Source organism: Salarias fasciatus, chromosome 18 (assembly GCF_902148845.1).
Source record: "Salarias fasciatus chromosome 18, fSalaFa1.1, whole genome shotgun sequence".
NCBI lineage: Eukaryota > Metazoa > Chordata > Actinopteri > Blenniiformes > Blenniidae > Salarias > Salarias fasciatus.
Window position 1 is genome coordinate 7065582 of NC_043762.1, and position 16024 is coordinate 7081605.

The 16024-nt window shown below is 44.0% G+C and overlaps 1 protein-coding gene across 2 annotated transcripts in view; it reads right to left on the reverse strand.

The window, feature by feature from the left end:
• The window catches only part of LOC115405109 (ankyrin repeat domain-containing protein 12), a 32129-nt gene extending 16467 nt beyond the window's left edge, over window positions 1-15662 (reverse strand). For both annotated transcript variants that reach the window (XM_030114571.1, XM_030114570.1), the window contains exon 1: window positions 15492-15662. The gene's annotated coding sequence lies outside the window, so the exon portion shown is untranslated. The remainder of the gene's footprint in view (window positions 1-15491) is intronic.
• Between the last annotated feature and the right edge of the window lie 362 nt (window positions 15663-16024).

Here is a 16024-nt window from a genome sequence, read left to right on the forward strand (position 1 = left end):
GGGAGTCCAGAGAGAATAATGAGAATGAGGCGGTCCGGGTTCAAATAAAGGTCAGGCCTTTCTGGGTGGAGTTTGCATGTTCTTCCTCCCACTGTCCAGGTGAATCCTGCTCTCCCCTGGAGTAGCCTGGGTTTGGCTCCAGCGGCCCACGGCCCTGCACGGGGTGAGCGGTACAGATGGATGGATCATTCTTCCCTCGTCTCTCAGTGGATCATTTGCCTCCATCTCCTGCTTCCACCGCCTCCATGCGCCCCATCACTTCATCTATTAAAATCCTACCCTATTAAAATAATCGTTTTGTGTGTGTATTTCTCCAAACACGCACACGAAAGATCATCATCTTCACCAGATCAGTGCTGAGCTCAGTGATCCTCTTTACACCTGAACATGATCACTCTTCACATTTACATTCAAATTCCTCTGATTCCTGATCAGCAACAATAAGAACCATTCTGCTGCCGCGCTGGAGGAAGGCTGAGCGGCTGCTGGTGCGTGAGTGCAGAAGTTTTTTGGGGGGAGTGGTGGGTTGAATGAGGGGGTTGGAGGAAGAGCACATAGAGTACGGTAACTTGATCCACTGACTGCAGAATGGGACAGGGAGGGAAGTGTGCTAAGAATAGCACCGAGCCTGACACGCAGTTCGCAGAGTACGCTGCCACTGCCGCCGCCACCACCACCAGCAGCAGCAGCAGTAACATTACTCCACTACGGCTCCCAGCATGCATCCTGCTGCCAGCGCTCTCACACACCATGTGGAAAATACATGTGATCCCCCCCCCCGCCCCCCTGCCCGGTCTCCCATGTGGCTGCACGCACAAAGGAGCCGACTGGAAAGCCAGCCCAGAAAGCAACACTGGGTTTAAAATGTCGCACGGCGGCTGAAACGTTACTGTCAGGGAGACAGAAAACCCGGAGGAGATTTACGGCCAGCGTTCCCTCCAACAGGAGGCAGGCGAATCGGTACCGCGCTCAAGGAGACGCACTACGCTTGCTGCAACAGTAAACAGCCGGTCACGTGACAGCGGTCTTCTATGCCGTCAGGCAAAATGATGGGGGAGGTCTCTCTCTCTCTCTCTCTCAGCTGCACATCCACTCCGAGCCTTCGTCTCCTCCTCCTCCTCCTCCTCCCTAATGAGTAGCAGGACAAAGCCAGGCGCAAAGACTCGATCAGTGAGACTACAAGAGGGAGGCAGGAGGGGCAACAATACCCAGAAAGAGCCAGCCATCTTCAACATGATCTCGCTCTCTCTCACACACACACACACACACACACACACACACACACACACGCACGTCTGTCTTATAAAACAATACACAAAGCTCTCACGCCACACATGGAAAACCCTCACGCTGCCTCGCTTGATCATTTTTTCCAGCATAAATTTCACGAGACGTGAAATATAAAATGCATTTTAGGTCTTGTGTCAGTGTGTCAATGGGAGTCCGCAAACACTCGATGCACCGTCAAGCGACTGACACTCGATACGTTCGATAATTTACAGATCTACGGCTCGATCTCTGCAGGGCATCTCAAATCAGGAGCGATCACAACAACGCAACAACCAATCTGAACATCTATTAGCTGACCCCATGGCGAATGAATAAACCACATGAGTAAAGAACTACGAGAGGAATTCAGTTATCTAATGAGACAAAGAACAGACAGATTGCTCTGTGACGTTTCCTTTGTGTTTCATATTGTCTGGTCTTCACAATGTTTGGAATAATCTGCAGATGACAGCAAAATTATTTGCATTACAAGATTGATTTTACCCATTAGATAATAGATAACATTTCCTTTATCTAGAATGTCAGTTCATGAACTTGTGATCACTTCTTTCTATAAATGGGAGTAAATACTGTCAAGCATCAGCTGCAGGTGTGCAACATAGTGTGCAACTTCCATTTGTTTTTGGGTCAATGTGTGCACTTTTCCTTCCTTGGTAAGGATGAGGTGCGATCATGTTTTCAGTTTTACACGAGCTGCTTGAACGCAGATGGTTGCCTGAAACCCCGTCAGCGCTGAAGGTTTTCATAATTCAGTCAGAGCTGGTAAAACCTGCGGCATTCAAACTGCGACGCCGAGGAGGAGGAGATCTTGATTGCTCATACACGTTACACCTTATGTCCTTCAATTCATACTTCATCTGGAGGATGGCTGTGCCTGAAATTCCTGAAAACACTGACGACACTTAAGAGGGAGAAAATACCCTGCACCAAGAGTCTACAGTCTTGCAGAATACTTTTGTTTGTTTGAAATTATTTCAGTCTTTTCCCGAACTTCTTGCGAGCGCACGTGGCGCCACACATTGCCATGAAAACTGACAAACAAAACATTTGCCTGGAATTAGTATTCAAGCCGCCACCATCACATTCTCCACTGAGCATCCAGTTCAAAGGCATAAGAGAGTATGTTGAGCTCTCCTCCTCCAGCCAACGGAACGTCTGAACCGAAGGCATATTTCAACTTGGACAAACAAACAGCCGAAGACGCCGAATGCCCGGAGGCGTCCGTTCACCTCTGGCTACCCTAACCCCAGACAGACGAAACCCGCCTCGTTCAACTCCTGTCTGGCTTTCGTTGCGTTAGTTTTGGAGTTTTGGCCAAATGAGCCGGCGACTCTATGGGGAATGAGCGGTGAACTCTTTCCCACATGAGTTTGAGCAATTTCATGTTTATTAACACTAAAAAAAAATGGAGAGGACTGTTTCCGTGGCGGTCTCAAGTTTCAATGACTTTTTAAACTTCGTGATGACCAAAATGCTCTGTCCATGTACAGACATCAAGCACTGAAAGCACAATTACGACTCCTACAATGTCATCTTAAAAGGTTCATTTATTTACTCTAACACAATGTTATTACTGACAATTGAACATTCTTTGTACTTCTTAGTCTTGTCAGTATAATGCCATTCCTTATTGGTCTACAACAGCATGAAGGGTGTCTCAGTATTCATCCAAAAACAAACTCCACCAGAGCACAGCATACTCTAGTTAGCAGTCAGTCAACAGGCCTCTTCTGCTTCAGCTCCCTTTCTTCCTCCCTGCTGTTCCACTTCCTGCTGAGGATTTCTCTCAGAGCTCCTCCTCCTGCTCCAGCTCGAATGTTCCGTCAATCGATGCACACTGAATTCGGTACTTTTAAAGGTACAGACCGAATTCTGTCGGTACTCATGGGTACCGATTTACATAAAATTGAACTGTACCATGTTTCAGTACCTGAACGCATCCTTGTGACTGTGAGGGAGTGGAAGAGTTGGAGATTTTCTGAGCTGGACCTGAACACAGCATTGCAGGCACAAGAGCGTAATAACGTCAGTAGCAAGCATGCCAACAAACAAGCATGACTAGAAAGCGCTGCCTCTACTTTTGAAAATACGATGCAGATTACGCTCGCTGCAGAGGGAATACTTTTAATCCTAGGAGGCACCTGGTTAAGAGCAAGATTTTTCTCAAGGCTGAGGAGGACCAGCCTCAGATCCACGGCTACAACTCCTGCACTCAGCACTGTTAGCACGCTAGCGTCGGTTAGCGACTTGTCTGCAGCCTGCAATACATGTTAATATGTTTGGCTGCAGAACACATAAACACACACAAAAGTACCAAAACCGGATACCGTAGAGTACTGGTACCGATTCCCAGGTACCGGGTATTGGTACTGTATTCATTCAAATGTGAAAAGTACCCATCTCTAGTTCTGTATATGTGTGGCGGTAAACAAACCCCCAACACTTCCATTTTCAAGTTGAATTTTAGTCTAACTAATTTAATGATTCCATTTTTTCAAGGTGGCATGTAAACACTGACAGTGCTTCACTTCACTGAAACAAAACCACAAAATCAAACCGTGTTCCTGCCTCTGATACCTGGCTTGTTGCTAATAGGGTTGGCGTAAAGTTAAATGAAGTGCAATCAAAATCACTGACACGAGAAATTGGGAAAATAAGCAGATTTATACTTCTGTCTGGGTACTTGAACTGGGGAAGGTCACAGTGCACATCACATCTACCATGACCAAAGCTAGCATCAATTAGCATGATGCACTGAGCAACTGCTCTATTATCTGTTAATGATGTCAATCTTAGAGTAGGTGTGAAGCACCGAGGTGCCTGTACAAGTGTCCACACACAGGATTGGATCCTATACAGTAATTGAAAGACCCGGCCTGGCACTGTGAAGAAAAAGCCGAGCGCTCCTAGGACTCCTAAATTTGTTGCTCGGTTCAAAACTCTGAGAAAATATGTTGTCACGCCCCAGAAATAGTCCAAATGTCCCAAATGTGTATTTTTATGTAAGACTGGGAGCTGAACTGCTTCACAGCCTTATCCATCACTTAAAAGCTTCCATAAACATGCAGGAACTGCTCTGAACCCACGAGGGAGAGGCACGGGGCACTGCTCACACACAAATCAAAAGCTTCAGAAAAAAGGCCTCCTGTTTATATGTGAGAGGCGTAAACCGGGTTAACTCTCCTGGCAGGGAAATGAGGCCCGCCCCCACGCTCACTGAAACACGCCCATTCGACTGGTCAGCGAGTCTGAAACTCTTAAGAAGCCTACCACCGGCGCTCTGCTGCGAATGTAGGTTAATGACCAGATACCCAAGCACAGGACAAGAACAATGAGGCCTTTACTGCCGATTATGGGTTAAAAGGAGGGGGAAGGGAATGAGCAAGGGATTAGAGCAAAGGTTAGGACCTAGGCATGGGTCTTATTCTTAATTTCCACAGCAGTGCCAAGCTCACATGACTGAACCAAACACTGGAGAACTGTTGCTGTTCGAGTAATCCTCAGAGTGCACTGCAGAGAGGGAAACCTATAACCCAAACCATCTCTTTTGATCACATTTGGTTGAAAAATTACTGTTTTCATGCACGTACTTGTACAGAGTGAGGATGTAAAAATGCTTCATCACCTTTGGACACATTCCCCTCCTTTAAAACAGCGCCCGCCTCTTCTCCTTTCTACAGAAGACAAGTTGTGGGCAGCATTTAAAGACCCTGGAGGCAAAGAAGCCACGCTACGTGACTGTGAAACAAAACACATCTGCAGCTAACACCATGTCACCACCACCGCAAGGAAAAGCCATTCACCAGGCTCTGTGTGAGCACACAGACTGAAAGAAAGATAAACCAGGAAGGGAAACGTTGTGTCACTCTTCATTACGCCACTCAAGACATGACTCCATCTCCACCTGTCGCATCTCATTAACCTCGATGAGCCGTCGATCCGATCACAGGCCCAACACATGGCCGCTGTGCCAAAACCACAGCTTTGCAGTGCCTAAGTAAAGCTAGTAAAGCTTTGGCTGGACGAGTGTGTGAAGGTTGACTAAGCATCAACTTCACACTGACGCAGACTGCTGAGCGCACCGTACAACAGTCCAAACACAATCAGTAATCTGGCAGCGCGATACTGACAAATTCTCAATTAGCTAGCTAATCCAATTTATTGGTAAACTATCGGCAGAGCTAAATATTAGTTCAATACCATAATATACTCTTGAGCAGAGGCAAAAAAAAAAAAATCTAACATTTTAGCAGCAGGTGCTGAAACAAAGCCAATACATTTAAATCAATATGACTTTCTAAAGTCATGAATTCTCTTCTTCTATACCTAAAATGTGAAGCAGTGCGCAGCTGAAGGACACAATCTGGTTAAAAACATGCATCAGAGCTTTGAGCTCTTTTTAAAGCACCGACATTTTAAACATTAGACCTCGACTGTAATTTTTTTCTAAAAGCCATCAATGAGGGTATCACCTACTCCGCGTAGCACGGTACAGAGACTGCTGGTACGATTCCTCTGTAACTGAGGGCACTCAGAGCTTCATGTGTGTTGTGACAAGAAGGCCGATTGTGGCAAACACGGGTTCAAACACAAGAAAACAGTCAAATATGGATGTGCTGCGGCAATTCGTGGCAACACTGATGTGTTTTTCCTGCATGGAGGCAAAAGACAGAATCAAGATGTGAGTAAACGTGGCCACTAACAGCTGATAGTTTCCACTGAAAGTAGCTCTCAATCTGGATGTTTTTACCTCCACATGTATAAATATATGAGGAACAGAAAGACACGTGATGCTGGAGAAAGCCCAAAACAGTCTCCGCAACAATAGATATTACACCACAAGACTGAAATGTGTTGGACTGAGACAGTAAATAATAGATATTATTCCAGGGAGTTTCATTACTGCCGTGTTTTCATCAGATATGAAGATCAACAATGGCTATCAAGCAAAGCAGGCCTTAAATTAAAGGCTGAAAAGCAAAATGAATCCTGTAACTACTCTGTTAATAGTTGTTTCATGACAGCATGGACATTCTGGAAAACATGTGAGAATAAAGTGTGTGGTTTTTAGCTTTGTTTGAACTCTATTTGCATAGCAACGAGGCCAGGCAGATAGCAGCATGACAGCATGAAAAGCTGTGAATCATTACCTCAATTTGACCCCAAAAAAATTACACGATCCGAGTAATGATGCATCCGATTCCGCCTTCAATCAAAAGAAACAGACTTTGTCTTGTGAATGAAGCCTCATTAACCCATTTCATAGCCCGGTCACTAGCAGCGCCAGAGTAAACAGGATATGACCGATCTCTTTGGCATCAGTAAAGTGAAAGCAGAACAGCGGAGAGGAATGCAAACCACACACCCACTGTCAAATTGTCTTTTTCCAGCCTGAACTGTAAACAGACGCTGTTATCTCCCCTCGCAGCTCATTCATAAAAAGTAAACTTTGAGGGCTTATTAATAATTAAAAAGCTGACAGCGCTGTAGCATTACAGTGCAGCTTCCTTCCGTTTCAGCGCCGCTGCACTGAAAGTCCCGCAGGAACGTCGCAGCCGCTCAAATCGCCCGTCTTCAACGGCGCATCGCGGATTATCAATCCGTTACACACAGGGACGGAGCGCTGGGCGTACTACACAAAAACAACACTCTGCACACGTTCAGCTGCTGGCAGAGGCCGGCACATGTTGTGTAATCAGGAGGCTCCGCCCTCTCCGCACAGACACACTCAAACACACACTTCGTGGGCCTCTCCAAGACGCAGCCACTCGGCTGATGGTGCAGATTAAAGTATCACAAACAGCAACATGTTTCATTTCAGCTGTAACACAATACACTTATTCCACAAGAGGGGAGGATTTTAAGCCTGCCTGGAAACAGGAGACTTGAAATATCTCTTAGCACGCCGAACATGCTTTACTTTTTTCCCCTTCTGAAATGTCTCGACTGATTTACTAAGAACATGACGAGGCAGAGAGACGCAACTTCAGCTGCATCAATGACCATTAAAGGCGGTTCAACGTGCATCAGGTTTCCCTTTGCTGAGGAGGTGGGTGTAAAGTAAAAAGCTCAGTGTTTTGGGGGACTTCCCTGATTATAAAGCTGTGAAGTTAGATCACTCAAAAAAACGGAACAGTGCTCAGAGTGAGATTGATTTACTACATCTAGAGTTAATCTCTGATCTGCTGCAACATGACAAGAAGATAAACCAACTATAGATTCAAACGTGAAGCAGAAAAGGTCAAATCAAAGGCTCGAAAGACATGTTTCACATTCACACAAAAACAGCTGAAATTAATGAGTCATTGTTTTATTCTGCATTTCCTTCCGTTTCAGACTTTCTTGCTTTCTTCTCAAATAAAACAAAAGGCTTCTGAATTGCTCAGGATATTCCTTGCCGTGACAATGACTTGCACTTTTACTGCACAACGTCAACCTCATTCTAGGGAAGGTTGTTTTAACGGTGCCACTTCTTTACTGCTTCGGTTCCTTCATATCTCATCTGATTTCAGAGGGAATAAAGCCTCTCTTTGAGACACGGACACGTTTCCGTCAATCTGCTGTGACCCTGGAGTCACAAAAGCTAATCAATGTTGAAACACGTCTTGGGCATAAAACAAGGAAAGCAGGGTGGCTATGAGGGTTTGCATGTTCTCCCTGTATCAGTGGGTCGATTCTGTTATTTCAAAGACACTGACAAGAGGTATCACAGTGGGATTTATCTGTCAGGGGTGAACAATAGGACACATTTACATGATAACAATGCTAAAAAAATCTAGAATCAATGTGTTTTCACTTGAAATGAGTTAACAGGGCCATGGTTAGTGATAACCCTGATGAACAAGAAAGCAGCCTGATCCCGAATATCCGGCCATTAGAGTTAGAATGAATATTCAAATATTCAGATCTTCTCCTTCATTAACTGGGCCTGAATATCTGGAGCACAGAGGTTGCTGTTCGGACAAGCCCTACAAGAAAGCTGGCTCTGAATCAATACCAGCTGCCACCAACTCTGCGTCCTACAACCTGAACTCAAATAAATTGGGTCCATGAACAGACGGATCCAAAATCCTAATGAAATACAGCACAATCTTAATTCCAAGAGCAACAGGCCGGATGGAGGAAACACTATATGACCTTACATAATTGTTCCTGCATTACAGCACCTTTGTCCAAACCCTTTTTCTCTAAGAGGCTTACAGTCTGGAGGGTTACAGAATGTAGAGGCCACTGTATAGATCTCCAGTATGCCAATTTATCCAGTCCTTTGTACGATTCTGTTTTCAAAAAGAAAGAAACATTGGAAAGGCTTACATAGCAATTAAACAGACTTTACAAATCCAGTGGAGCAGATCATTAAGGAACAAATGATGTCCTCGTGTTATACTTCAGATCTAACCCCTCATTATGATACCATAGCTTAATGTATTTTCCTGCATCTTCTCAATCATTGTGCTTGTCTGGATGCCAAGTGTGACAGCATAAACTTCATAAGATTTTCCTGATGAAATACATATTATAGAGGAGAATCCAGAACCAACACATCAAGCTGGGATCAAAGATAAAGATTCTCTTTAAAATGTATCAAACCACTCAAAACCTGACGCACTCAGAATAAACCATTTATTTCCAGACGACATCTCAAAGATCTTCATCTTAGTGCTACTGGTGAGCCGCTGTTTGACATGTCGTTAGTGTGAAGAACCTTTCAAGAATGCAAAATGCTCAGGGCTTCTTCCAAAGTCACTCCAGACTGCACTGCATGATGGCAGAAAGTATGCACAAGCTATGTGGATAGACAATATATCAACAAATCCTTTGTTTGAGACAAAGACCGATGACTAATGGTGAACAAGAAAGCAAGATCACAATAAGCCAGTCAAGGAAACCCTGCGAGAGATGATGGGATGAAGGAAATTACCGTATCTGTTGCCAGTACTGACAGAATTATAGCGATCTAAGAGAAAAGCAGGTCGTCATCTATTGTGGGAACTGGTTGGATTTGATTACTGAGCTTGTGAGCATCCCTGTGAGACAGACAGTGATGCCAATGTTGGGTCTACTCACAATCTACAAGTGGTTTACAGGTAAACTTGATGATGGAGAGAGAGAACAGGTTCCAAATCATTTTCCCTTTTTTCTTACTTATAACTGGAAGAATGTCTTTAATTTTACCCTTGCACTCTTGGTCACGCAACTCGAATCGTGTTCAGACAGGTGTATAAAAAGGTTTAGAAGGTTCTACAAAAAGCCGTCACACTACTGAACACCTCCTTGGTGAGAGTTGTGTAAAATAAAAAAGCAGCGAGACAGACGCCCAGCAGGCCTTCTTCTTGCTACATGACTAAATAGCAGTGGTTCCAGTGGTCTGAACTCTGGCTGTTCAAACAGAGCTGCCAACCTCCCATTTATGAATAATAACCCAGCCAATCAATTTTAAAACAAATTAATGCCAACACCTTGCGCTGATCTTAGTAAAATTGTGTACATGGGTGTAAATATAATGCATTTTCACTTTGGTTATTAGAAATAAATGCAGCCATTGTAAAATGAATCATATTTCTGGGATAGTGATTTATTTCATTCTTTGTCTTCTAACATTTTCTGTATTGTGGCGTGTTATTTGTGTCACCTTGCAAACATGCTTTCATACCAATAGCCTTGCATTAGGTGTCAGCTCCAGGTAGGGATGAATGTGACTAGTCCACTAAATTATTAAACGTCCACCCCTTCCTCGTCTGCACCTGAAATATTAGTTGGTTAAACCAGTTCCTGTTTTATTCATCTAAAGTGACCTCTACTATCTAACTAGCTATGCTAACCACACTAATTTGTCTTTCTTTATCTGGAGACGCTGTGATCCTGAACAGTCTGAGAAGATAACGCAGCTCATCACAGAAGTGACCCTCAAGGTATGCTTCCACTTACCTTTGATGAAGGTAAAGGGTTCTGAGAGGTGGGGAGTGTTTGCATTTTCGTTTCAGAAAAGTTCCGCATGTGAATAGCAACGTTCTGGAAACGATGCAGTTGGCACGGCAGACCACGAGTTGGTGGTTTTGGTTGTTCTTGTAATTAAGCCACACATGCACGCATGCGGAGAACAATATACTATGAACAATAACGTGCTGATGACCGCAAATAAAGCATCGTTTCCTCAAATAAACGCCGCAAAATGACCCATTTATTTAGCAGATATAGCAATAATTGAGCTCCTGCCTGCTGAGCTCGTGCACCTGCTAACATTAGCCTGTGATGTCGACAGCAGAACGTTCCAACTGAGAAAGCATGGCTGAGACAGAAAGACTCAGATCTTTTTCCTACGGATGTTGAGGCTGTTTTTTTCAGGCAGATACTGTTGATCTTCAAGGAGAAAAAGCCCTTGGTATTAGGCATGGGCACCACTCACATCTGAACTGGTACGATACCAAGGTCCGATATCGGTACTCAACAGTACTGATTTCCGGTACTTTTACGTGTTTTTATGTGGTAATAAATGGTTATTTGTTGCTGGCTGCAGACGAGTCGCTGGCATGCCAACGGTGCTGAATGCAGGAGCTGTAGCCATAGATCCTGAAGATGTTTAAAATGCTGCCTTGAGAAAAATCTTGTTCTTAACCAGGAGCTTCCTCAGATTACAAGTTTTCCTACCACAGTGAGCGTAATCTGCATCATATTTCAAAAAAGTACAGCCGTGATTTGGAGTGTCCTATCAGCCATGCTGCTCTGTTGACTGAACACGTGTGTGAAATGCTGTGTTCAGGCCCGGCTCGGAAAAACACCAACTCTTCCACTCACTCGCAGTCACAAGGATGCGTTCAGGTACCGAATTCGTTGCCCATCCCTATAAGGCATTACTCCCGACCATTGTGAGTCATATTAGGAGGAGTCCAACATAGAAAACATCTATGTAAGTGGGATCGAGCCAGTGCCAGACCGTCCAAGAGCTCCATGTAGAGCTGAGAGTATTGGCAGGCCACAGAACATTGAATGGTTTGTATAATCGGATAGGTCATAATCAATAATCTATACACATCCATTATTATACTTTATTATGTACATTACACTAACATGTTATAGATAGGTTATTTTTTATTTCATTGTATATCTATAACCTATAATCAGGTATTCGACTATCCTATCAACTAAACAGTAAATGGTGATGATGAATGTGACTTGTTATTTTGCAAATGGCTCATGGTGGATTATTAATCATTACCACAGATTCTTAATTTTTTTTCGTTAATCAGTTTATTACAGGTTACAGCCTCTGACTCATGCCTCCTCTAAAGTTGGGGACAAAATGAAAGCAGGCTGGCTCAAAGAGATCTGAGCACAAAAAGCACGGACTGGGTGTGCACTTGTCCCCCTTGTCCTCTGGGTTTGTTTAATCGACCTGTCTCGAATGTCTGGGTTGTTTTTGGGAACCTGAAAAAAATAACTTTATGCTTGAGTGCGTTTGAGGAAAATTCTGCTCCTTATCGTTCCCTGTTTAGAGGAAAAACAATCATGAACCTGTAGCCGAAAGTGAAAGCAAACAAGTGAGAAAGTCTGTCCAGGTAGGTTCTGGGGAATACGTCACATCAGGTCCGGGTCTGCGGTGCATTAAAGACAGGGCCTGTTTTCACAAAAAAACATTTTGATAGATTGTCCTGCAAATGGGGCAGAATTATGAGGAAAATACTACTGTATTTAATTATCTGGAAAATATCAAAGGCCAGAACCCGAGGTCTGCTTCTGGTGTCATCAGCACTTTAACAACATGAGAACTGGGACATCCGTATGGACAGACGTATGCAGTGGGATTGTTACTACGGTGATTTCCAACTCGGAGAAGATGCACTGGAACCAGAACCAGGAGAATATGGACTAGGAGTCATGGCACTCCAGAAGATAACATTGTTATTGTCCATATTAAATGCAGAAGAGCCATTGACAATGGCCATGGTGTGCATGCGCAGCAGCGTTTCCGCCTTATACTCAGGAACGAGCCAGTGTTGCCAGAAAATGTCATCTTAGCCCGTTTCCATGGCAACAGAGCCCAAGTGCTGTCAGAAAATTCCAGATCGGAAGTAGTTTTTAAAGTGCTGCATTTCCAGCACTGTCGTCGTGTGAACAAACACCCAAAACACAACAAAAGGTTTTCCGTTTGCACGCGAAATCGCTGCTGGGCAAATGGGCCCTCAATAGGAAACATTGAGCCAGAATTTTAACCGTTTTGTGATCATCTTAAAAATTGCTGATCAAATTTAGTCATGAGCAGCGTCATTATTTTCAACCAAAGCTGAACATTGAAAGAAAGGTTTTTGTGTTCATTATTTACCAGTAACTTTTCTTTGTAGTGTTGTATTACAATCAAGGTATTACTAAAACTGCACGTTAAATTCTATTAATGTCCCGCTTATACAAACAAAAAAAAGGTAGTGACTGTGATCTCGTCACTGTGGCTGCTTGCTTTAAGAAACTCTTCTCAGTCATACAGATGAATAAAGGCTGTCTACTCAAATGTGTGCGAGCTCTCTGTTCTGCAGAGTCAATTTGCAATATCAGACAGTGGTGCAAACCAAGAAGATACGCCTCGACTTCAAGGGGACAACAAAAAGCTATTGATGCTGGAGTAACCGGGCTCACAGAAACAGAACGGTGTCAGACTGCAATGTCAATTATTTGTCCTACCGTATTCTAACAACCTTTAGCACGACAGGAGGTCTCATTCAATCTGAGCCAAATCACCATCTGATGCCTCCTCAGCTGCCAGCCAAGTACTGAGATATTAGCACAAATTCATTACAGACACCAAAAAGAAAATCTACTGATGACGACCCAAAAAAACCACGTCTGTCAAAGTGGGTGAATGTGATTACACCGCGATGAAAATCCTGCTAATCCTGCCACGTACAATTAACTCCACGGGCACAATGAAGGCTACGGCCCTGGTGACACCACATTTATACCTGAAGTCCCACTATGTTCATTTAAAATTAATGTTACTTCCACATGAATCTGTTTCTCCACAGCCTGAGTAATCAGAAACCTTTTTTTTGCATGTCATTTAATAAAGTAAATTAAGATTTGAATTATACTGGAAAAGCTAAGATGTTGAGATTCAAAAGAGGCTTTGTAATTCTCACTAATAGGTATTTGAAATGTAATAGGCACAAAGTACAGCATTTTGTATTGATAATGGGAAAACAGCATGTGTTATGATCAATATTCAGCATAATGCCTAGTACCACATGTAGTTAGTATAATACGATCTTCTCCTCTAGTTTAAGGTGTCATTAAAGGATGAATGACAACGTAGTGTTTTTTTCAGCTTGTTTAGCAAGATTAGAAGTTGTTGGGTTGTTTCCTTCCTTATTTTCACAGACAGATTCTTTTGTGCCAGAATATTTCAGTCAGGAATCATGGAAGTTAGAGATGTGGGAATCGAATCGCCACATATTAAGACAAAAACACAGACTGCAAGAAGACATAAAGCAAATTCACCAACTGCGTGGACGACTATTGGCTGGCTGAATTAAGTGGCTGCTTGAATAACCTGGAATAATAACCTAATTTTAACAACAAGCTGGAAACCTGGTAAAATATCCAACGTCTTTAATACTCTCAACGTTTAACAGCCCTTATCAAGACGAGGTTATTCATAAATGTATGAATACTCTGGTTGATTTTTGGTGTTTTAATAAGAAGTTAGACGATGAGGCTGAGGATATTTGAACCGTGTAGATAAGATTCAAATATTCAAAAAAGGTACATGACACAAAGGAGTTTTTTCTTTTATTATCTTTAGTGTGAATTCAAACCACAAAGTAGAAACTGACTGATCCTGCTATGTTCTGTGATACTGGTTAAAGGGTCTGCTTTTAAAATACCATTTTGACACTGCAGAATAATTTTTAAAAAAAATCTAAATTACCCACTGAGATCAAAAATTAACATTTTAGGCATGAGAAAGGATTCTGGTGCAAGGATCATGACTGTTTTGGCTTTGCTTGTCCACGTCGAAGCCTCCTTTATGAAATGACATACATTTCATATTCCATTCCAGTGAATTTGGAATTCAACTCTTGTTTCTCATTTGCTATTCTGTTCATTTATGATCGTTTAAAAATATGTGAACTGCAACCAGACTGCATTGTATATATCAGTAATAACACGATAGATACATTTTTTTTGTTTTTTCTGAGGTTTATTCAGTAATAAATAAGACCTGTGCTGTATTTGTAATTCCTGGGCGACGTGTGGTTGATTCGGATCAGTCGATGCACAGCCAGCCATCTAAAAACAGGCAGCTTTTGTATTCTCAGGCAACACACCCCCAAGATGTCACAGCCAGTGGCTGGGAGGCGCAGGCTCCTCGTTATTCCTGCTCGTTTCCAGTAAGTAACAGATAATCGTTACTATAATGTGGGATGCATTTGATCGCTCCCGGGATCCACAGAGCTGCTGCCGGTGGTTGTAAATAAACCGCAGCGTTGACCGGATCGGTGCAGACAACACCACCCACCTCACGGCAGCCTTCACGTCGCTTTCCTTTCAACACACAGCAGCCAGTGTTGTTGGGCGCTAATGTCTTCAACTTGACTCTATTTATTGGTAATAACGCGCACTTGTGACCTCTTTAAATAAAACGTGATCCGGATGAGGTTTGGTCATTAATGGGAAAAACACAAGTTCACGATTTGTGATCGACACTGGTGCACAAACACAGGCTGAGACAAAAGCCCACTGCAGCCCCTCCACTGCCCCTTCTCACCACGATCCCCCTCCCCAGCGCCGAGGCGAGCGAGCTGCGTTCCAGCCCCGCACGTCAGGCTCGTTTTTAGCCCCGCACAGGCTCGGTTCCAGCCCCGCACAGGCTGGGTTCTCAGGCTCGGGCTAACCCCGCTCACTCCGATCTGCCCCGACATTTTCCCCCCCTCTGTCCTCCGCTTCAAAACCTATCCAGATCACAGTGACTGTTATTATTTAATGTTAATAACGTTTGTGGAGAAAACCCCACAAGTACTCAATGTGTGTAACGCACGTGGCGCACAACTATACCGAGCCCACGCAAACACATAACATCGCATTTTCGCACGCAGTTTACGTCAAGTTAGCTTCGGAGCTAGCCAGATGGCTAACGCTGTTAACTTGGGATTTTTCTACTCATGATCCGCGGCAGCCAGGAAATTTAAAACAAAACCCCCTCGTGGACTTACCTTTAAACCGGGGTTACGCGCTCCACCGACTCATTCGAGTTGCACTATTGGTGAATATTACGCAATATTAAGAGTTATTTCCTAAATATTGGACGTTAACCGTAGCCTACGGCTGTGTGACGTTCATCGCTGCTTTTGAAAACATCTCCGCCGTTCGTCGCTTCGTCCTCTCTCCGAGAAAAGCCCAGCAAAACATGCAAGCGGCGCTGCCATTGGTCGGCCCGCGTCACGTGGCCCCACCGAGCCCCACCGAGCTTATAAGGTCTCTCTCCGGCGTCTGCTGGAGAAACTGTAGATGATGGCTACGTGTCAAACGATTTAACTCTATTTTCCCCCCCCCCTCCGCGCCGCGGCCGAGCACCTTCGCGTCGGGGGCGGTGTGTGTGCCGGCGGGTGAGACGGCTGCGGGTGAGTCTGGACGGAGCGGGAATGGAGAGAGGGGGAACAGGAATGGCCACTTGACGTCATCTTTTCCGCTGCTGTGTTGCGGTCAGTGAGAACGTTCTGGAAGATCACGGTCTTTAGCGGAGGAA